The sequence below is a fragment of the Brachycentrus maculatus genome, unplaced genomic scaffold (assembly GCF_059751285.1).
Source record: "Brachycentrus maculatus isolate JH-2025_06_01 unplaced genomic scaffold, ASM5975128v1 h1tg000102l, whole genome shotgun sequence".
NCBI classification, from domain to species: domain Eukaryota; kingdom Metazoa; phylum Arthropoda; class Insecta; order Trichoptera; family Brachycentridae; genus Brachycentrus; species Brachycentrus maculatus.
In genome coordinates, this window is record NW_028280856.1 from 485,613 (window position 1) to 510,094 (window position 24,482).

Sequence of the window (24,482 nt, forward strand, 5' to 3'; positions counted from 1 at the left end):
ATAATAATAATCATCGAGTATGTATGAGGAGATGCGTGAATGTGGAAGGGACAAAGATGAGAGGCTACAGTGTCGATATAATTTCATGAGGGCCCTGTATCCAATATCGTAACTTATTTTTATGTAACAATGATGAACAAAGAAAACACTTGTTTTATACCACTTGAGTTTTATTAAAGACAACATGTTTCAGAAGTTAAACTTCCATCATTCAGGTCTGTATGGTAACTAAAATATAAAATTGTTCTATAAATAAGAAGAGGGGAAAGTTAGGGGGAGGGGGTTAGTAAAGGGGCGGAGTTTGAAAACAAAGGAAAAATGAAAAGCAAAGGTGAAGAATTTTGAAACAATATATTATTTAATAAATTATTATTAGAATTTAGATTTTTTTGGATTTCAAAATCTCTAAATAATTCATAATTTGGCCTTTATGTAACATAAAACATGTAGTCTTCAATAAATCTCAAGTGGTATGAAACAATTGTTTTCTTTAATCATTGTAACATGTCTTACCACAAAATAATGCCGAAACAATAAATAAAATATTTTTATGTATATTGCTCTACACCGCAATAAAATAAAAAAATCAAAGAAAAATCACTCATATTTATTTTAACAACCGGTGAATTGAATCCGGACCTTCATGCAAAGTAACAAGACAAACTAACTACTACACCATAAAAGTTTACATTCAATTTCATAAAAATCGATATCATGATCCATACTAAACCTTTTCAGAAGGTTGAAACAAAATAAACCTAATGCTTGGAGTAAAATACTACATTGGAATCTTTCGCACAATTTCACTTCACCGTAATAATTATGTAGGGCGCTAATTTAGGCGAAGGATGCGAGGGTCTCTAGGGGTGTGATAAAAGGGGATGGAAGATGTGTAGGAAATGGGAAATGGCACAGGAAACGGAAGGACCCGGAAATGGATGCGGCAGCGCCTGTAAGTGACAGCGGCGGCTCCCCGAACTAAAATGACGTAAGAAAAAAGATGGCCTTTCTTTGTTTGTATTTAGTTTCAAGGGGCCATTTGTCTTTGTTAAAAACTTTTTGTTTTCTAAGTAATTTCCTGTAAGCTCAAATTTGGGTTTGAAAATCATCGATTTTTTTTGCGAGCCTACCGCGATTCTGCGTTCAAAAAGCACTTGTGGAAATACATACAAAAATTAAAAGCTAGATAGTTTTTACTCACTTTTACCGTGATCGTTAATTGCATGAAGGTAAGACGATCAGTCTTGTGCTTCTTATATCAGTTCGGGATGATACCACAATAAATATCATAGTAAAAATAATAATAATTTGTTATTATTATTTTTACTATATTATTATTATTAACTAAATGCGCTTCCCAATGCACTATGGAGGGGACGCAAAGGATAAATTAAATTTTTTTCATTATTATTTATTTTACTTGTATTTTATCCCTTTTCATATGCATATATATATATATATATATATATATATATATATATATATATATATATATATATATATATATATATATATATATATGTATATAATTATAAACTCACTCGCATTAAATGCATCTTGTTTTACGTTTAGAGTTCAATTTATTTATAATTCAATAAAAAAATGTATTTATTATATAACATACATATGTGTTACACAGAATTCTGGATTTTACAACTTTTTTAAGGGTTATAAGATCGTGGGTGTACTAGCAAAAAACGTTAACTCGAAAATATGTAATTTTGACTTAAGGATGCATTATAATAAAGTTTTTAGCAGTACTTAAACTGGCGAAATACACAAAGTAGTTTTAAATGTCATTTATATGTGGTATTTTATTTAGGCTTAATAACAGGGATTATTCAAACAGAAATTTTTGTTTTAACGTTTTTTGCCAGTATACCCACTATATAAACTCTAATTTTATATAAATAACTACTACTACTTCTACTGCTACTACTACCATCACGCCGCTTATCACGAAGGGTTAGGCAGAAAGGATGGAACGCCACTCTCTTCTGTCCTGTCATACACTCCTAGCCTCCTTTACACCCATACATCATACATGCCCTCTTTGTAATGTTATATATTGAATGTTAAAATCAAACACTGATTTTTAGAGTCTACTAAATTGTATTTTATTGTTAAAAATACAAAACATAAACAGTGAAAAATACAGATATAAACTTAAAGTAAAATAAGCATTCTGTCCACAAATCATAGCAGTTATTTGTGGGACCAGAATGTTTTTCAGGTATAACTAACTTAAGTTTATACGATTACGTCTTGGACAAATCTTATTATAAGTTTTCTAATCCCATAACTTATTGCTCATAAATAACAATTGTAATACAAAGTGTCTTAACGTTAACTTTCGGATAATATAATGAATTGACAACAATTTCAAATTACCCCTAAGTAACAACTGGTCATTAATTAAAACGAACTCCTTATTTCTCCTATGGTTTAGGTCAAATACTTAACTTAACGATGATTATTAAGTTATTCTATAAACGATTAGTTTACGAGTGTCCGTTCATCTTAAATTAACACTATATATGTAATATCTGATATAAACATATTTACAAAAGGTTTAGAACATTAGTTTCCCAAACTTTTTTGGCTCGTAGACCACTTGTGACATTATTTTATTTTTTATAGACCCCGGTCTACCTTATATTGAATTATCCTGTACTTTTCAATTTGAAATGTGTTTTTGACAGTTGACAAATTCCGATTGATGTATGTTTTTTTTTTATTTATTAAAAATTGAAATTATAATCATATGGGTATAATGGTTAATATAATTTATCACTCACTCCTTTCAACAACGTCATATATCAATAAACTTGATTTTTCAGGAGATCGTTTTAAAAGTTTAAAAATATAATAAAATATATTTAGAATAAATATCAAGCCACTTATTAAACTTTTTACTGTGAAACAGATTTTTTTAGGTAAGACCTGAATGTTTTTTCTCCGTTTGAAAATATTAAGTATATTTCAGAAAATAATCGCAAAACACCTTTTCTTCAAAAAGCAAGAACAACACTTTCTGCCCTTAGCGGGAAAATATTATGTTGAAAATATGCCGCTTTTGCTGTGATATAGTACACTTTCCAGGCATTCCGAAAACATGCACAACTAAAAAATGACGATTTTTGATATAATATGACGTTGTTGAAAGAAGTGAGTGAAATGTAAAAAGTGATCACTTAAACCAGTCTTCAACAAACCGTAAGCCCTGTAAGTATACATACTCCCATATTCTATTAAATCCATCTGAAGATATCAAAAAAATTATTAATTTTATACATTTTTTGAAAGCTTGAGCTGCGCGTTTTAAAAATAATATAAGTAAAATTGTATTAGAGTGAGTTCAAACCCAAAAAATGTGACTCAGATTCAGCAATAGTAACTATGAGACCACAACCCTATTTTTTTTAAATTATATTGCATTTACTCGTATGTTGAAATTGTATACATCAAGCATAAAGTGTTTGTTTAAAATTTTATTTTAATTGTAGTATGTGCACATATTTATAAATTAACAAAAGAATACAATTCGATAAATATTCCTTTAGGTGTTTTTATCTTGTTCCTACTATTAAAATTTCTAACGATTTTGATATTTTCTGGTATTTTTGTTGTTGTGAAACTTTTGCATATTTAGAGTTTTGTCGAACTATTTCCCTTGTCCTTTCTATATCAAGTATATATGCAGGATGAAATAAATGTATTTTTAGATATTTTTTGGTTGAATCTAAAATCGTGTATAGTGTAATAATAATACAATAACAATAAAAATTATGTTCTATTGAAGAAAAATTGTACGAAAAAATCTTTTGATATGCCATTACGGAAATGCAGTGACAAGCAATCTGATAATCTGGTTGTATTTTCTAGAGGATTTTGCATGACGCAAGCCTCCGTTTAAGGCTTTCAAGGAAGGAAAAGGAAGTAGATGACGTGTCGCGATTGTCGTTTGTTCAGATAAAACAGGAAACGGATGTCAGGTGATCTGAGAAACGGCGGGAGATGAGCTATCTGCGGATTCGCTACCTTCAGGCTACACGCCGTACTAGGGTTTGGAATCCCATTTATCTTTGATATTATAACGTCACGGGAAGATAAATTATAGCTGAAAAAATCCTCGTAAATCCTTAAAAAAACCTTTGTTATGATAGATTTCTATCAATTTTTACTCCACCACAAATAGTATAATTTAAATAAATATTTTAATAAAATATAATTAAGCAAAGAGATAACAAAAATAAACTTTTCCCATATAAAAAAAACATGAAACTGTATTCATTGAAATGTTTCGCTAAGCCTGTATGTAAGAAGCTTATCTGTAAATATGAAAGTAAATAATACATCACCATTCCGAGAAAATATTAATTTTCATAAAGTATTATTTTGCAAGAGGAGATGAATAAATCTTTAATTTCAAAGATATTTTTTTTATTCTTACCAGCACGATAGCCTATGAAATGAAGTTAGGTGAGTATTTGAGAATAAAATGAATTTAAATATAACGTTTTAGGTAGATGTATGATAAATGTTCAAATGGTGAAATAAATAACGATGCAAAGCTGAGATAAGCATCATCGATCAAATTAAGAAAAGCGTGTTGACATGGTTTGGACGTGCGGAACGAATGAGTGAGGAAAGAACGGTAAAATAAATTTACGAGGCGAATGTAGTTGAAAAAAGGAGCAGAAGAAAACGTAAGAAAACTTGGCATAATCAGATTTATCAAATACTTAAATGTATTCTGGTTAAGAGTCGAAGTAATCAGCCTGTTGTATGAGGAAATGCATGAATTTTGTTTCCTCTGTATATCCCTGCAGGAAAGCGGCGTGATAGTTATTTAGTTAGTGTGACGTTTAAATTTACCAGGTTGAAAGCATTTCGTGGACGGTTAAACTTTAAATCACCTCGAAACAACTTTTGATATTAACTGACTTTTAAATAAGACACCATTGAAAATTTTGCCAGATTGGTCGTGTAAGTGGGTTCTTGTTTGTCGTTAGCCGTAACGGGGGTTGTCCTTATTAAGTTTCGTATGGGAAAGCTTTTTGCTTCGTAAGTTACCTCCTACTATACAAACCCTCAACCTTCAACCCTTTCATGACGGTTGTTTCAAATTTATTTAATTAAGGTCATATGGAGGTAACGTTAGTTAGTCCGTCGGATATCTATTTTTTGGTTTATTTATTTATCGTAAAAACTAAATACTTTGTGACAAAAAAATATGAAATGTGGAATAAGTTTCTGAAAAATAACATATTTCATTAATTGATTCGGCAGTCACTTTATGGCTGCCAAATTCCCAAAATTCTATTAATTTGAAAGAAATTTTTTACTTGGATCATACCACTATTTTTACAAATCTATTGATACGCGTAGTTCGATGCATTTCGCATCATTTTTAAACAACGTTGTTTGAAAATTATGCGGAATACATTCTAATATATGTCACAATAGATTTTAAGAAATATTTTTTCTTCTTAACTTCTTATTGTAAGAAGTATTTCTTCTTATAAACTTTATCCGCACCCGATGGTGCATAGGGCACCGCATCGTATAAACGTAGCGTTATCATGATCGTTATCACATGAAGGAAAAGTAATTAGCCTTCCGCTTCAGGTTCCAGTCCAGGAAAATATTGAATAAATATTAGAATAAAAAAAATCAATATAACACGCACAAAAGAATTAGATTTATAAAAAAAAATGTTTTAGATATCAATATAATTTAAAAAAAGATATATTTCTTCAACAGGAATAAAAAGATAGCTACTCGCACTTAATAATGTATCTATATATTTTAACTTTACGTACCTACTCTTTTTTACCCCAGTCGGCTGAATAAGGGTTAATGCAGTAAAGCAAAGCTTTCGCAAAATAAAAATATAAGTAATAAAAAGTCGTCCTTTAGAAGCGTCAGTAAAGTGTCAGTAAGGGAACCTATAAGCTAATGGACTGAACAAGATGGCCGCCGCGTGACGTCATCTCCGTCAAGAGTGCCGTAATCTTATTTCTGCAGAAAATTGCGACGAGACCGTCTTTTTATTTACTTTGCAGCCAGTGAATTGGAAAAGGTATTAAAAAGCAGCATTAGAAACATGAATTTTCGAAGGATGTCAGCATTTACTTTGTGGATATTATATTCAAGATGAAATTTTAAAATAAATTATGGCAAATAAATCAAGAATGAAACTTTTTCGTAATTTTGTTGCAGAAATATAGGATAATATTTTTTGATTTTTTGGGCATTCTCTTTTTGGTAAGCCATGATAAAAAAGTAAATGAAAATACTTGTTTTTTAACGACACTTGAGTTGCATTTGTTTTAATGACGAGTTTCCGAAGCTACAGATGCTTCCATCTTTATTATTATTTTTTTTAAATAGTTAAGTATTCAAATTTGAAAAAGACTTATAATTTGGGAAATTCCAGCATTTGGATATTCAAATACGATTTCTTGGGTTCTTCAAATATTCAATATATCGTTGTCATACCTACAGGAGAAAGTGACCAACTAACAAAATATAGAATGTACAGGAGGGCCATTTCAGTCACTTTTGCTTGGCAAGAAAAAAATCAATGCAGTTAGTCATTTTCAACAAGTAAATATATTATACTTAAAAAAAAAATAAGAGATATATTTGTGTTTTTATTATTTACATAAATATTTCAATTTCAAACTATTTCTATGAGCCTAAGCAGCTCAATATTCGAAATAGGTATCAAATTGTGGTAGAGTGGGTTTGAACTGAGAAACTCTGACTTAAGAGTCCGCGACACTAACCACGGGAACACAACCCGATATAAATCTTCTTCTGGTCTGAATACAAACAAAAGCTTTAATAATTATCTGTACTGAAAGTGCGGTAAGGGGGTAAGTTAGGGGGAGGGGGGTGAGTCAAAAGGTTGAGTTTGAGAATAAATGAAAAATGGAAAGCAAAGGATATTATCAAATTAAATTATTATTAGAATTGCAGTTTTTTTTGGATTTCTAAATTATCGAATATATTTTCATTATTTAGTTTTTCTGTGGTACCTACTGGGATTATACTTAAATGATTCGAAACCTCATGAAAACATAAAAAAAAACAGTAACTTAATTAATATTCATCAGGTTACCAAAATTTATTTTTCTTATAGTTTACAAATGACGCTTTGTTCAATCGGTAGTAACATTGTGTATGGAATGTGGGTACGTTGGTGACACAGTGGTGACAACATCCAGTAATCGTGTATATATCGGCACAGTCTGGCAAGCGGCATTCTAGATTTGTCTCTCCTACAGTCTGTTCACACTTATTTTACCTCTAGTTTTTTTTTTTATTATTTATAGTGCCAAATAAATAATTTGAAAAATGTTCAGAGTTATTTTACCTCTAGACTATTATTTTTTTTTTAAACTATTTATACTGCAAAATGAATCATTTAAAAAAACTAGATGTAAAATAACAGTAAGCAGACTGTAGAAGTCAGTCACTCACTTAGATGTTCTCATCAACTCATATTTAGAATAAACCGAAGTCAAAGAACAAGCGATCTTTGACTGATAATTTGCCTCCACCTTATCACACATTTTTTTTTGCGTTTAAAATATTAATTTATTTGAACAAATAATAGAAAATGAGAGAGTTATCATTATTTGATGGCATCCATAAAATAATTTATGGTGCTCCTTTTCCAACATAAAAATGGTATTTTTAAAAGTGCACTTAAAGTATAGTGATCAATTTACTTTGAGCATTGAATATAGCTTTCCGCGAATAAAATAAAGCTTAAAAGCTCGTGCCGTTTCGGTCGTAAAAGTGTCGCAGTCTATAAAAGTTCATCAATCAGGATTTGGGACTTAAACCGTACGAGCTTTCCCGAGCTTATTGCCGAGGAAGAATAAGAAAAGAAGGCTATATTTTAAGGATAACAGAAAATATGAAAAATATCACTGACCTTCTTAAAGGAGTTCAGAGAAGATGACACCTGAAATGAAATAAAAACCAAGATATATTATCATGTTTTAAATACTTTTATCACAAATGATTTATTTTTATAAGGTTAATTTTTTGTATAAACCTATCAGTGGAAGCTAAACTGGCAGTGCACAACGGAGTCCTGGTTCCAACTCTAATGTATGGAAGTGAAACATGGAGTTGGCAAAAGAAGGATGAAAGCAGACTGAATGCAGTCGAAATGCGATCTCTCAGAAGGATGTGCGACAAAACGATGTATGATAGATGTACGAATAGTGAAATAAGGAAGGAATGCAAAGCTGAGATAAGCATTATCGATAAAATTAAGAAAGGATGGTTGAGATGGTTTGGACATGTAGAACGAATGAGTGATGAAAGAACGGTAAAAAAAATATGAGGCGAATGTTAGCGGGAAAAGAAGCAGAAGAAGACCGAGAAAAACATGGCACGATCAGGTATGCCAAATACTTGAAAGTGGTCAGGAGTCGTAACAATCGGCGGGTATGTATGAGGAGATGCATGAACGTGGAAGAGGCGAAGAATGTTTGCAAGGACAGAGTGGTGTGGCGCTCTATTCCCTCTGCCTACCCCTGCGGGGAAGCTGCGTGATGGTTAGTTAGTTAGTTAGTTATTTTTTGTATGAAGATAATGTATAATATTCAAAGTGTTTTATTGTGTTTCATTAAAATTGAAAATTAAGTTTTCAGGCATTTTCTAGTATGTTTATAATTAATAAAAAAAATTACTAACTAAGTTCAACCAAAGACATTGCCGAAGAAATAAAACGCGTAAGGTTTTCAATTGAGGCATAAATATTTTTAAAAAAATCTTAAATGGGTAACAATCACACGTGTATTAGGTGATTACTCTAACCAGCCTTTGACACTTCGTTAGGCCTGTAAATACCTAGACTTTTTTATTATAATTACAATATATACATACATACATACCCACATGTATACACACATACATGCATGTACATATATGGACAGGTAGATAAGACAGAAAATAATAAGTAGACATAATCGAGAATTATACCAGAAGTAGTATTTTCCTCTTAAGGAAACAAGGATCACTGCAAGGAGATACGGTTGAGCAGGGATACCACTCCCCTAATTGCCTTTTCTATCGGCAGGTTGGTTGAAACGGTTGATTGACACAACAACCTAGCCTCCCGAAACCTGGGATAGATATAGCGTTCAGGGTTGATTCACAGAGGATAAAGATGCTAAGCCTGTAACAAGACGATGGTTCATGGAGAAAACAACGTCTATACCAATATTAACAAATACCGCTATATCTTAAATACCACTATTTAAAAAAAATACTAATCTACTTTAAATTAAATTAAAATGGACAAATTTAACCACAAAGTGACTGCCATATCAATCAATGAACAAATCAATATTTCCCTGGACTGGTACCTGAAGTAGAGCGCTGAACATATTTTCTTAACGTGTTTACGATCAAGATAACACACAAGATGCAGTGCCCTATGCACCACTGGGGTGCGGATAAGGGTTTGAAGAAGAAGATCATCAACATATCAACGTCAAATTGTACAAGCGTTTAACACGTCATGACAGCCTAATTAGGTCGAGAAGTTACTTAAGGCTGTCCTTGTTCATTACTCTCCACAGCTTGACGCTTCAAATTTGTTCACAACAAGTTTAACTTTAAATTTCTCAACAAGGCCAATTTATTTAATCCGTACTTTTATCTTAAGTGCTACACTTTGGACAGTATAAATAAGAGCCACTTTCTGGTCCTCACCGTAACAAAAGACCGTTTTTCAAAGCTAGTTTTAAATATGTATAGCTTTAACGAAATGGTTGACGCAAAACGTATTTATCCTTCGAACGCCTAAACAACTAAAACCAAGCAATGAAAATTTACCATATTTTTAAAAGGTGGTTTACATGATTCGTTACCTCGTATTAATTCAAATAAAGTTTATTTTTTGACATGAAATATTAATATGTTTTTCTTCCATTAAAAGCCTTAAAAGTCGTTTATTTCATACAAAATAATCATAATGACAGCATTCGTCTTTAAATGTTTATAAAGTAGGTTATTATAAATATGTTTAATTTTTTTTAAATATCAACATAAATGGAGAATCTTCGAAAATTAAATTAATCAGTTATTATATGAAGATAATGTGGTAAATTTAAATCTTTAGGTTCCAGTCCAGATAAGTATTAAAATTAATACTTGTGTAAAAAAAACAATTATGTTTATTTCAATCTCCTCTGGAAATGAAAAACATACACTTGTTTAATCGAAAATGTAGAAAGATACAAAAAAAACTAAGGCATTTTTTTTATATTTAAGAATATTGTGAAAATAAATCTTTTTGTTTTTTTTTTAGTTTGTACACTAAATAAAAACTTATTTTATGAGTACAAATGTACAGTTTGTAGACTATAAACGTTTTGGGTAATACTTATATCCGAAATTAAACAAGGTTATTGGATTGAATTCTACTTGTATTTTATATACATAATGATGTATGTATATTGTGATGCGTTTTGTCATACCAAGACATTATCAAACTCAAGACATTATCAAACATAGAGTTTGATTATGATAAGATGAAACTCGTCACAATATACATCATTGAACATACATGTATGTAAATAAAAAATAATTCAATCCAATAATCTTGTTTGATTATGGATATATTACCCAAAAATTTTTAATGGAATTTTACCCACTGTCTGAAGTTAAAATTAATCATTTTTGTTGCTTAAATTTTAAATTCTTGATATAATACTTTAAGTTTTTTACTTAATAAAAATGTAATAATTGAAATAAGTTTTTCTCATATGTAGATACGAGTAAAATATATAATAATTATGATCATTTTTTTAAATGCCATTATCATGGATTTATAACAAAATTTAAAAAAATATGTTGTCTTTTTTAGAACCGCCAAAAATGTAGGCTTATTATACAATATGCAAAATTAAAACAGCGATTGAAAATCCTCTGAATATTTCCACGGTCAACCTTTTACAAGGTTACTGTGATAATTTTCCATGCTTTTAATTAAGAAAAGCGATAATATAGTTAGCTGAAAACTAGTTAACACCTAAAGCTTTCCGCGTTTTAAGATTGCGTCTCGTAGGCTGTAGGAATTTAAGGGATGGAAATAAATCAATGAAACCTGGGCTCAAAATTAATTACACAGTCGAAAGAGGCTTCATTCCAAAGGGTGCGTGTTTACGAGAACTAACGAAAATAGTAAATCTTCTTTTGTTTCGCAAACTTTATAGCGGAATATAAATAGTAAAAAATGGTGAAATGAAAAATTTTACCCGTGAGTTTACAACGTTTCATTTGCTTTAACAATACCAAGATCCAGATGAATTGGTTGATAGACGTCTCACGCTTCGATCGGCTACAACATCTGCAATGGGCAAAGTGATCTTACCGGCTCGCAACCAACGCACTAAATTTGGCGAGCGTGCCTTTGCTGTTGCAGGACCGACGGCGTGGAATGCTCTTCCACCAATGGTTAGAAATAGTGAAAGTGAGATGATCTTTAGAAAAAGACTAAAAACACATTTGTTTGCTAAATCATTTCCACCATAATATTTTCCCCAATTCATTCACAGTGAAGCGCCCTTGAGATATTTCTTTTTACGAAAATGGCGCCATATAAGTTATCCAAATTTATTATTATTATTATGACCAAGAAAATTTCGATTAAAATCACTTTTAATTCATTAAAAATTCACAATGTAAGGCAGTAAATAATTCGATAATGTGTTTAGAATCTGCAAAAAGATGATGCTTTATTTTTATGTACTAAAAAGTTATACTGGTTGTACAACGTTGTGGCTTTGGCTGGTTAAATGGAAAAGAAAAAAAGCAGAAAGTGTACATTTGAAATATGAAAAGAGCGCATTTTCCAGTGCAATGTTGTGATTAAATGTACCCAAAACATATCGAAAAACTATATTAAAAATAAAATTATTTTTTTTCCTACACACTTCATTGATATAACGATAAAATCAATTCTAAAAAAAAACAACCATCACGCCGCTTCCTTGCAGGGATGAGCAGAGAAAAAAAGAACACCACAACATTCTGTCTGCAAAAATCTTTGCTTCTTTCACATTCAAGCATCTCCTCATTCATACTCACCGATTATTTTACAACTTGACCAATGTCAAGTATTTAAATCTTGGCTTGGCTTGATCACGCCAAGTTTTCTTTGTTCTTCCTCTGCTCCTATTTCCAACAAAACTCGCTTGATAAATTTCATCAATCATTTCAACAAGTATTTGGGCACACTCAAAATGTTGTATTATTATTAATTCGATTTTACGAGATATGCTTATAAAAAAATTGTGTAAAGTTCGTTTTTGGGAGCGTAATGGGTCAAAGTGGTATTTTCCCTAAAGCATAATTAATAACCGCTAAGTTATGTATCGAATATTTACCTTCGAATTTTGATTGAGCCAGATACTATGTACTCAGACCCAAACTGTATGTATTCCATCCGCTTACAAGATGATTTGTGTCTAATCTTCCAAGATAGATTCAAATTGCCTTTAGTAATCATTCATGGATTCGATTCATGTTTAATCCCGGCTTATTATTTACATTGAAAATTATACTTCGCTTAATTAACTCTGTCATGAATTACTAAAATATATTTAATGCTTCTGAAATCTTAATATTTAACTAGGTACTAAGAGATATAACCAAAATAATCTGAAAATAGCAGAGATTTAATACTGGATTTTTTAACAAATACGAGTACTTCTCTACCCGTATACACGTTGCTATAGCTCAGTCTAGTTAAATAGAAATTAATGGTTAAATAAATAAAAAAAAACAACTAAAACGTTATCATTAACATAAATGAGTTAAGAGAGAAAAGTAAACACAAATATAAGATTTAAGAAAATAATTTAAAGCTGGAATAAGCATTATCGAATTAATTTAAAATAAGGGTGTGTTTAGATGATATTTCGTCCGCCTTCGTAGCGTAATGGTCAGCACGCTCGGCTACCGTTCTGGTGGTCTCGGGTTCGATTCCCAAGGGAGGTAAAATAAATATAAGTGATTTTTTCACTTAATATTTATTCAATATTACCCTGGGCTGGTCACCTGAAGCGGAGGGCTGATCATCTTTCCTCCATGTGTTAGCGATCAAGATAACACTGCGTTTATATGATGCAGTGTCCTATGCACCATTGGGTTGCGGATAAGGGTTTCATTTAGATGATATTTGGGCATGATGCCCGAGGAGGTACCTAATAAATGAATACTATTGTTAATTTTTTTATGTATTATATTAAATACAAATTTCGATTTTTCGAATTATAATTTCGATTACCATATTTTTAATAAAGGTATCGATAAATATATATTTGTATCATTATTAATTTCAGTGAGTGTGATTTTGATTTTGGTGTTGAGGGACCAAAATTATTTCATTAAGTATTTCCATCCAATCAAAAATACCAATCTGGACTGTAGATCAAACATTTCTGATAATAATCACAATAAAAACGTTTCATCCCTTAGAGAAAAGTTTCAGTAAATGTCCCTTTCATTCGAGGAGGGTTGAGGGGGATTCATCAAAGTCACTTGATTTTTTTCTTCTTTCTACATTAAATGTGAGAGAACTCCTCAATAAAAAGGAATGGAATACATACAGAACTGCAGAACAAAAGCTGTGCTTTCTTTTTCCTTGGGTAAAAGTAACATCAAACCAGTTCTTTGAGTATTTATAAATAAAGTAGAAGAAGATTAAGAAGGAAAATGCTTTATGCTGAAAAAAATAATATCTCTTCAATTAAGTGTAAAGTTGAATAAAAAGATGACATCATAAAATGATAATTTAATTAAATCAAGGTTCGTGTATACTACGAAAAATTGTGCGTTGGTAAATATTTTGTCTACTCTCAAAAAATCATAATATTTGTCAATAACTAAGAAATTATTTAAAAGGTTTTTTATTGAGGTCTCTTTAAAGAAAAAGAAAAGTAAGAACGTTGGATACATTTTTTTTAAATTGAAGCATAAATATAATTAAAAACTTTTAGATGGGTGCTTTTCAATCATGCTATGAATGAAGAATGTTCTACAGTGTATAAAATGATCACTCATCTCAGTCAATGATAGGTGCTAAGCCATATAAATGCTTATACTTCTATATTCTCCTTCATCTTTGAAATATCAATAAAAATAGCTGTTTCAGTTACAAACCTTCATAACTATTACTTTATTTTTATTATTTATTTATTTTTATTTATAAACATTTATTTAAATCACAATTTATACATATTTTTTTTTGCAGAGACCCACCAAGCCACCTTGTGTGTCTTATCGGTGGAGTTCTATTTTAATACATTTTTTTATCGTTTTTAACGATTTTAACCTAATATAGACAGAAAAAAGAGAAAAAAATTAAGAAAATAAATATTTTACAATTTTCAAAAAATTAACTCTTGATCATTTATCCATTCCTTTATTTTGCCTTTGTTCCATATTTTATTTCGATCTCTATCATCCGTCGGCAACAAATTTAAAATGTTCGGAACGATATATTGCAGTGTTCGACTCCCACATTTTTTGTTTATTCTTGGGATTATCAAACCTTCGTTGTGTGTAAATCGTGTATCATGGTTGTGTACTCATGTGCATTTGGTGAGTTGAAATATAATGCTCATCGTAATAAATCGCCAATGCATTTAATAAATTAAATGCCTTTTATGCATGTTAATGTCAAAAAAATGATACACACAATTTAGGTAACACAAAAGAAAAAAACTTTTATTTAATTCATAAGTATAAACAATAAACAATCAGTGAAAGTCAGTCTCCAAGCAAAAGAGCTTTGACCCTTTATTAGAGAGGAATATCGTAACAAGTATTGACGTAATGATTAAAGAAAACGCGTGTTTTATACCACTTGAGTTTTATTAAAGACTACTAGTTTCAGAAGTTAAACACACATCATTCAGGTCTGTATAGTAACTTAAATATAAAATATAAAATTGTTTTATAAATAATGAGAGGGGAAAGTAAGGGGACGGGGGTTAGTCAAGGGGCGGAGTTTGAAAACAAAGGAAAAATGGAAAGCAAAGGTGAAGAATTTTGAAACAATACAATTTATTATTTAATAAATTATTATTGGATTGTAGGTTTTTTGGGATTTCTAAATTTTCTAAATAATTCATGATTTGGCCTTTATGTGGAACAAGGTGTGATAATTTTAATTTATGAGAGTGGAATGAGTGATTTGTATCATCATGTCTTACCACAAAGTTAATGCCGAAACAAAAAATAAAATAGTATTAACGTATGTAAAAAGTAGAAATATCTAGTAAATTAATTAAATTACGATATTTTTGTTACTATATATATAAATATATATATATATATATATATATATATATATATATATATATATATATATATATATATATATATATATATATATATATATATATATATATATATATATATATATATATATATATATATATGTATATATATATATATATATATTTATATAAATATTTATATATATATATATATATATATATATATATATATATATATATATATATATATATATATATATATATATATATATATATATATATATATATATATATATATATATATATATATATTTATATATATATATATATATATATATATATATATATATATATATATATACATATATGTATATACATAATGCAAAGTGCAATTGCCGTCATTGTTAGCAAAAGGCAGGTGAACAGAATGGCGAATTCATAACAAAAGTTGTTAATTCAAGTGGTGGTAAGCTGCAAGCTGTCACATCACAGTCTGTACATTGTTCCCAAACATTGTTTCGAAACTGGCAACTTGAAACATCTGAACGTATAACTACTACACGGAATGTACCCCTTATCTCAGCATCCTTCGCACGTACTTATTATCATAAAACAACGCGGAGAAGCTTTTTCTCATGAGGCAAATGTTTTTACATTTCCACTCACCCCCCCTTTTATCTCGACTCCACGTTTTCTGTTACAGCAAAACTAAATTAGAAAAATTAACTCTTTCGTAAAAAAAATACTGCGCTCGTTCTTTAAAAGGCATGAAAAAATACAATAAATTAATTAAATGAAATACCGAATATTAACAACTTGAAGTCTTTTGAGACCTATCTGCATCCAGCATCCATTGTTTAATAAGGCACAGGAGTAAATAAATGTCAAATTTTAATAATTGTAAAAACTTTTTTTTTTAAAGTCATTTACGACATTTTGTATGTGTTCGAATCCTTGTTCACGAAACTATGTAGGTTTCTCCGCTTAGGAGCTATTTTTACATTTTAATATTTTTTTATTTTTTTATTTATTTAATACATTTACATTTTTATTTATAACATTTGAATACATATTGAGAACTTTTATATTTCGATTTGCTGTGCCTCTCCATAAAAAAGTCTGTGCTGAAAGGGACTTACACTCGTGGTTTAATGTTATATAATAAAAGATATAATAGTTTTTTTTATATATTTTTTTAAAGATTTAAATGTATGGAGTTTTAATTTTTTTCTTAAGGATTTTTTTATCATCTATTTTTTTAATTTCTTTAGGGAGTTTATTGAAATGTTTGATTGCCAAATATTTGAAGTTTTGCTGAAATTGCTTGGTGTTGCATTTTGGAAAAGAAAAATCATTTGAGAATCTCGATGATAAATTCTTTGTTAAATTTAAATAGTTGTCACCCTTAAGTATTTGAAAAACTGCGGTTTTTTTTATAAATGGAATCAATATTTGGGACTTGAAATTTTTTAAATAATAATTTTGTTGGAAATGTATATTTTTTTTCAAGATGACTTTAATTATGGTTTTCTGTACTATTTTCACTGAGTTCAGTATGTTCTTGTATGAGCCTCCCCATGCAATAATGCCATACTGTAGTAGTGAATGAACGATAGCATAGTAAACTCTTTTTAGGTTGTCGATGGTTAGTATGCTTCGGATTCTAATGAATATATATATATATATATATATATATATATATATATATATATATATATATATATATATATATATATATATATATATATATATATATATATATATATATATATATATATATATATATATGCATTTTCTTTTTCGTTTTACTAGTTCATATCTCAACAAAGATGAACAAGAATGGAAGTTTGGTTATTTACAGAGCCTATGACTTGTTATATTTTTGTTTGTATACTGCAGCTGTTTAGTTTACAAAACGCTCACTCCTTTCAAGAACGTCATGAATCAAAAAACTTGATTTTTCAGGAGATCGTTTTTAAACTTTAAAAATATAATAAAATGTATTAAAAATAAACACCAAGCCACTTTTTATAGTGCAACAGATCTTTTTAGGTAAAACCTGACAAATGGAGTTTTTTTCTCCATTAGAAAAATATTTAGTATTAAAAAATTATCAAACAAAACCTTTTCTTCAAAATGCAAAAACAACTCTTTCTGCCCCGTAGCGGGTAAATATTAAGTTAAAAATATGCCACCTTTGCTGGGATATAGTATATTTTCTGGGCATTCCGAAAACACGCACAACTGAAAATTGACCATTTTTGATTTATGACGTTGTTGAAAGGAGTGGGCGATATGTCAAATACGATTGACGTACGACGCCATTCGTAAAAGTTATTACATCTTTCGATAGGAAGATGAATTTTGCACCACCCTGTAGTATTCAGGAAAACTATCGTTAGAATATTGTGTGTAATCATCTGCTTTGTTGGAAACATTTCGAGCCCATGGGATTTGGGATTAAACAGGGGTTCATCTGGTATCAGACCGCACTACTTGTATCAGGCCGCAGGTATTTCAGCGATCCGTAAGTGGTATCTTCGCTGACCATAGACCCTGTGGTGTAATATATCTGACGTCACCGTACCACCGTAAGTCACCCCGGGGAATCAATACTATGCCTCTCTTCTTAGCATTGGTTTAACATCACATTGAAAATATTTATTTTGTATATTAAAAGCACTGTTACCTTTGTGGTTTGGTACTTTAACTCTCTCATTATCATTCATCGTTCACTTTATGTAATACCACTGTAATTTTCATTGATTTTATCTCCACTTTTTGATTAATTATCCGTTAAATTGTAGTTTTTAAATAAACTTTTTCTGTCGAATGTCGAAGTAATAAAATTGCATTTTCAAAAGCATAGCTTAAAAGCACTTTTGTTGGTACTAAACTTTTAACAAGCAAACGAATATTGTCTCTATTAACTATTAAATTTATTTAATATTTAAAAGTACCTGAAATCTATGAAAACTACCTTTTTCTAATAAAATTAAGAATTAAGTATGTAGTATTACTACTTAATATGAATATCAATTTGATGCAGCTTCCTGTGGACTATTGGAGGCAGATGAGGGTAGAAAGAAGAAAAAATAGTTTATTGAAGCACGTGATTCGTTTTTCCTGTATTGCATAACCAATAAGAAGTATTATAGTATTAATTATTACTATATCCTAAATTAAGTAAAAAAAATAAGTGTAGGTCCCTCTCCAAGCACAAGAACATAACCTCTTATTAAGAGAATCACAGCATTACTAGTATAATATATTTTATAAGTAGGTATGTGTACCTAATAAATGAAATTGTAATTTTTTATAACTTTATTATACAAACGATTGAATACAGAGAATTAGTATCGTTTAATTTATGTAAAGAAGATCACTTCTAATGACCCTAATCCGCATCTCATAGTAAAAATAAACCTCTAAAGCACGGCGTCGTATAGAAGTAGTGTTATCTTGATCGTTAAAAACTCAAAAGAAAGGTAATCCAGGCCTAGCGATTCAGTTAGCAATCAAAGACAATATTAAATAAATCACTGATATTTAAACATGATATAATAACCCCGAATATCAAAGTTTTTTTTCAACATTTTAAAAAACCTTTACTAGTTTGTGAGTAATTAAAAAAAATTGTTTTAAAAATTGCTAAGTAGGGATAAAAAATTATATATTTTATTACAAGGAATTTTCACACGAAGTATTTGATAAACCGATTTCTTTCGTGAAATTTCTTCAATTTCTGTCATTATCTGAGTGCATAAATAAGTTTAGAAGTACAAGTCAAGTATGAATAGAAGTAGGTCAAATAATGGGCAAATGCGAACATTAGGGAAATTGTGCGGAAGGATGTGATGAAGAATGTCTACGTCGGAAGTAATGATGATGTGAAGGAAAATTACGAGACAGAATATAAGAGACAATATTATCAAGTCAGAAAAACTAATATATTTCTTTGAAATGTGACAAAGAAAATGCAGAACGTTGGACGGAAAGAATAATAAAAACAAGATTTTTTTTTACTTTTGCTACTATGATTTCATTTTCTAAGAAGAAGACAGAGATGATGGAATTTCACATTCTTATCTCCTGAATTTTACGATGTTTAATGCATTTCTTCTGGTTATGCGGGATCTTATATTAAATAATGCCTTTTTTGCGTTCATAATACTAACCTTTCAAAATTTGCCTTATAAAATCATAGAATGCTTTTAATATAACAATTTCTATGTGAATTTAAGTTTTTATGTGTGACGTATTTATGTATTTAGATTTTTTAAATATTTATTTAAGTAAGAAAAGTATTATCTCCAAAAAAACATTATATTCACAGTATTTTAAATTAACATATTTTAAACGCATGTTATCTATTTTTAAGAAGTTTTATCTCGTTCAAGTTTTTTTTTGTTTCTGTGAAATCTGGTTCCTAAATATTTAAAGTTCTATTGGAATTATTTGGTGCTGTATTTTGTTATTTTAAAATCTTTTCGTAAAATGAAAGATGAACTTTTTTTAAATTCAAACTTTGATCACCCTTTAATAGTTGATTTAGTATTCCGTCTTAAGAGAAAATTTACCCCCACATACATAAAAATACTCGTAAATTTTTCAAACTTAATATTTTATAATTAATACATAACTTTGTTTAAGAATCACTATAAATATTTTATTAAAACTAAATGATAATGTCTACCGGTTTCGAAGCTAACCGCTTCTTTTTCAAGACTAATCAAGCCTGATTATCTTCGAAACCGGTAGACATTATAATTTAGTTATCATAAAATATTTTAAGTTATTTCAAAATAAAGTTTTGTTAAAATTATAAAATGGAAAATCACAAAGTTATTTCTTCAAATATAAATATTTTATTTTTGCTATATAAAAAAATATAGCGAACGTTTTGATTGTTATCTATCAAGTTCTTACGTACGCTTCAAATGATTGTATAAAGTTTTTGGTCATGGTATTGTTCAAAAAAAATATTCGTTATCATTCCTCCTTAGATAGTTCCTGTTCATAATTATTCCTGTAGAAGTGGACCTTTGCCGGGATGCCTGTGGAATCCCTCCCAGGACAATGTGCTCGGGGCGATACGCTTAGAGGAAATCTTTATTCCCTTGTAAGGTGATAGGGCAAAGAAGATCCTTTGTGTTTTAAATGATACCCCTATCGTACCACCGGCACTGTATGGAGCAAACTCCACAAAAGGAAGATTTATCTTTTATACAGATTTACAAATTTCATGCATACTTTTCCATTATTTTTTGAATAGTTAATCTCCATTTTGTTCAAGGGGACTTTATGAAACATGCATTTTTAACGACCCATTAAAGACTCTATCACTTTGTTTTATAGACTAAATTTTCAACTATTTTAGACTCAATTCTCAACTAGTTGAACCTAGCCACGCTGTCATTTAATCTAGTGAAATGAAAAATAAATGAAAATTGAAAGCAAACATTTATAATTTTAATAATTTCACAATCTTTTTGAAGTTTAAAAATCTATTTAAAAATATGTAATAAAAATATTACAAGTGACAGTATCTATCAAGAAGCATGCTGTCCGCTATAAACAAGATTGTGTTTCGAGTTTTTTGCTGTCGTTTCACTTATACTTGAAATAACGTCTCAATTTAGATTTTATAAAAATGTATATTTTTTACAACAATCAAAGATGAAGAAGAATATGGAAGTCTGTAATTGGAGATAATCCAGCTTTTGTGAACAAGTATTTGGACATACAAAGTATTGTAAATAAATTATCTGGTCAAATTATAAGCTTAAATAATAAAAATGAAAATGATACTTTTTGGCGTTTCTAATATATACGTGATTATAATCCAGGGTTCGGACCTCACATACTAAAAAAATAGTTTCTGCTTAATTAAAAACTTATTTTCATCTCACCAATAAATTTCTCTAGTGAAGTTCTAGTGATTCAAGAATAGGGTTTAAAAATTGGTTCATATATATAGAATTTGAGTAGTGTGGTTATCAAAAACGGGTCGAATTGGTGAATGTGTATAAAGTGATTACTTAAATCAGCCTACGATGGTCGTCAGCTCCGTAAATGCCCAGACTTCCATATTCTTCTTCATCTTTGATGAGATGTCAAAAAAACAAAAAATGAATATTTTTTAAAATTATATTTTCATGTTCTTCCACAAAGTTAATATCAAATCGATAAAGTATATTTTTTTTGGATAAATCAAAGTTCATAATATCTTTCAATATAACAACACTTGTCTTAATAATAACTTATCAAAACATTCCTGTATATATGCATTGACTGAGCCAATTAAAAAAACTATTTTTTTTTAAATCATCTGGCCCTTACAAGTTTTCACCAAAAAATAAGTCCTTCTCAACCTACTTAGCTTTAATTATCATCCATTTATATTTTCGCTCACCCTCCTCAAAACTTTATAATTATATTTAAAAATACTTAAAATCCCATAAATAACTTGGTCAACTTCCAATATGGAGATTTTTTTTTATTTCAGTTATTAATTCGGCAGTCACTTTTTTTAGTTTTACTTAGTAAATACCGCTATTCCTTAAAATCTACTGTAATCTTTTGTAACAGTTGAATATTTTTATTGAAAAAGTAAAAATAGTTAATCAATTAAATAATAATAAAAAAAATGTAAATTTATTATAAAATAATGTTACATAATGACCATTAGAACTTAAACTTCAGTACGTCTTAAGATTTTTTTTAATATTTTTTTTATTTCTACTTTAATATTATTTTAAGTTAAACAGTGAGTTTTCACGTAATAAGGATGCAAGCAAATTTATATATTAATCTAAAAAGTTAAATAGATGTAATTTTAAAATAATTGAATTTCTTACGACTATTAAACTTTAACTTCAATATGTCTTAAGATTTAAAAAAAAGCATTTTTTTTCCACTATTTTGCTGTTTTTTTTAATACTTAAACAGTGAGATCTCACGTCGTTAGGATAGAAGCATATTTATCAATCTAAAAAGTAAAAAAGGTACCTAACCGCACGGAGTCTAATTACTCCATTAGGTTTAACTGAAAGTGGCTGCACACGAAATGGGAACTCGGCAGTGCACACAACGACCTGGGTAAATACAAAAGGCTTAGTGTGAACGAAGCCTTATTTTGCTCATTATTCATCCCTTCATAGGAAATGTTCCCCGGTTGCATAATTTCAGCGCTTATTAAAATGTTTACATTGTTTTCAGGATTTGGTGCGCTGAAAGTCGGGAGTTTTTAATTCCGGACAGTGCTGCAATAGACGGAATTTTTACTTGTTAATTTTTAAAATTAAACCATTTTTTTTTAAGACTGTAACTATTTTTTTAAGTTTGAAAGAAAGAAACAGTTTACAAAAAAAAAAAATATATATAAAGACCTAATGTAGATTCGTAACTGGATGCAAACATAGAATTTTCCAATGGACGACTGATTCATTAAGAAGGAACAATCATTTACCATGGATACACTGGACAGTTTTAGTTTTTGATTATTTGCAAACCTAATATAACAACTACTAATATTACCATCACTTTTCTTTGTAGGGGTAGGTAGATAGGATGGAATGCCACACTCTTCTGTCCTGACATACACTCCTCGTATCCTTCACATCCATGCATCTAATCATACATGCCCTCCTATTATGCAGACTTTCGACACCACCAGATTTAAGATGCTGATTGATCTGATCGTGCCAAGTCTGTTTTGGCCTTTGAAGTCTTTTTCGGCCGTCTTCGTTCTGTTCTCCCGCTCACATTCGTCACATATACATACCACCTTCAAGAAATAATTATATTAACTTTCTATGATATTAATTTATGAAATTATAATATTAATGTTATAAAACTTAAATTTGTTTGACCGTTCTTTCCTCACACATACGTTCTACATGTCCCAACCATTTCAACAAACCATTCTTAATTTTATCGATAATTCTTTTCTCGGCATTGCATTCTTTTCTTATTTCATCATTCGAACAAAAGAAGAAGACCGAGGAAAAATTGGCACAATCAGGTATGTCAAATACTTGAAAGCGACCTGGTCAGGAGTCGTAATAATCGTCGGGTATGTATGAGGAGATGCATGAATGTAGAAGAGGCGAATAATGTTTTCAAAGACAGAGTGGTATGGCGTTCGATTCTCTTTACCTACCTCCTCGGGGAAGTGGCGTGATGATTCGTTAGTTAGTTTTTTGTAATAAAACTCAACCTAAACTTAAAAGCGAACAATTATAAAATTTGGTGTTTTTGGGGTTTTTGTAAGTGGTAAAATTTGTTTATATTTATAAACTTAAAAAAAATAAGCACACTTAACGTGTTTAACGCGCTAACCACTGTACTACGTAAAGTAGTGGTATAAAAATGTTTTGTTAATTTTTAATTATTTTCTATGGATGAAATCAAAAAAGCATTTCAAAACTACATTCGTAATTGGCAAAGGCTTTCAATTTTATGAAGCAAATAAAAATAAAAACCCCGAACGTTTTTCTTCACATTACCTATCGAAGTGCGTTTGAGTTTGTCGTTCTTATCACGTTTCAAGTTACGTCTCGTAGACAGGTTTATTTTTCAATAAATAAAACTGATTCTCCGCCATCAATCAACGTCCCGCTAATACCGTGTCACATTATTTCCTTTACAACCCCCGCCGAGGAACAAAATGCTCGGGAGCTTTTGGAATAAATTATTATTCGAACAACATAGAAATCTGTATTCGATCAACCGATTTTGATTTTATGGATCGCACAACCTTTTGTTATAGAGTCAATTTGAGAATGAAAGTAACAAAGTCGTTTTACGGTTGATTCCAGAAAGCTTTTTAAAAAAGACCTTTTGAGTTACTTATATAAGTATATATTTCACTTAAAATTAAACATTTTACAAACCAAATAAAATAGTTCATTTTATTTTAAAGAAAAGTTCAATTTTTGTAAATATATATTTTAATTTTTACTTCGTATACCAAACGTTATATTTAATTCAAAAGAAAAGTTAAATTTAAAAATATATAAATTTCTATTTTTACTTCGCATACCAAACGTTATATTCTATTTTTAATAAAAGTTTAATTTTTTTAAAAAAGGATTTTTATTTGTACTTCGTTTACCAAACGTTATATTTTGTTTTTAAGAAAAGTTTGATTTAAAAATA

The 24,482-nt window shown here is 29.5% G+C and overlaps 1 protein-coding gene across 4 annotated transcripts in view; it reads right to left on the reverse strand.

The window, feature by feature from the left end:
• cpx (synaptic transmission protein complexin) overlaps nt 1–24,482 on the reverse strand; it is a 561,632-nt gene that overhangs the window by 246,733 nt on the left and 290,417 nt on the right. For 2 of the 4 annotated variants that reach the window (XM_088258679.1, XM_088258680.1), the window contains one exon: nt 7,952–7,981. The exons of the other annotated variants lie outside the window; for them this stretch is intronic. The gene's annotated coding sequence lies outside the window, so the exon portion shown is untranslated. The remainder of the gene's footprint in view (nt 1–7,951; nt 7,982–24,482) is intronic. 4 annotated transcript variants of the gene reach the window in all.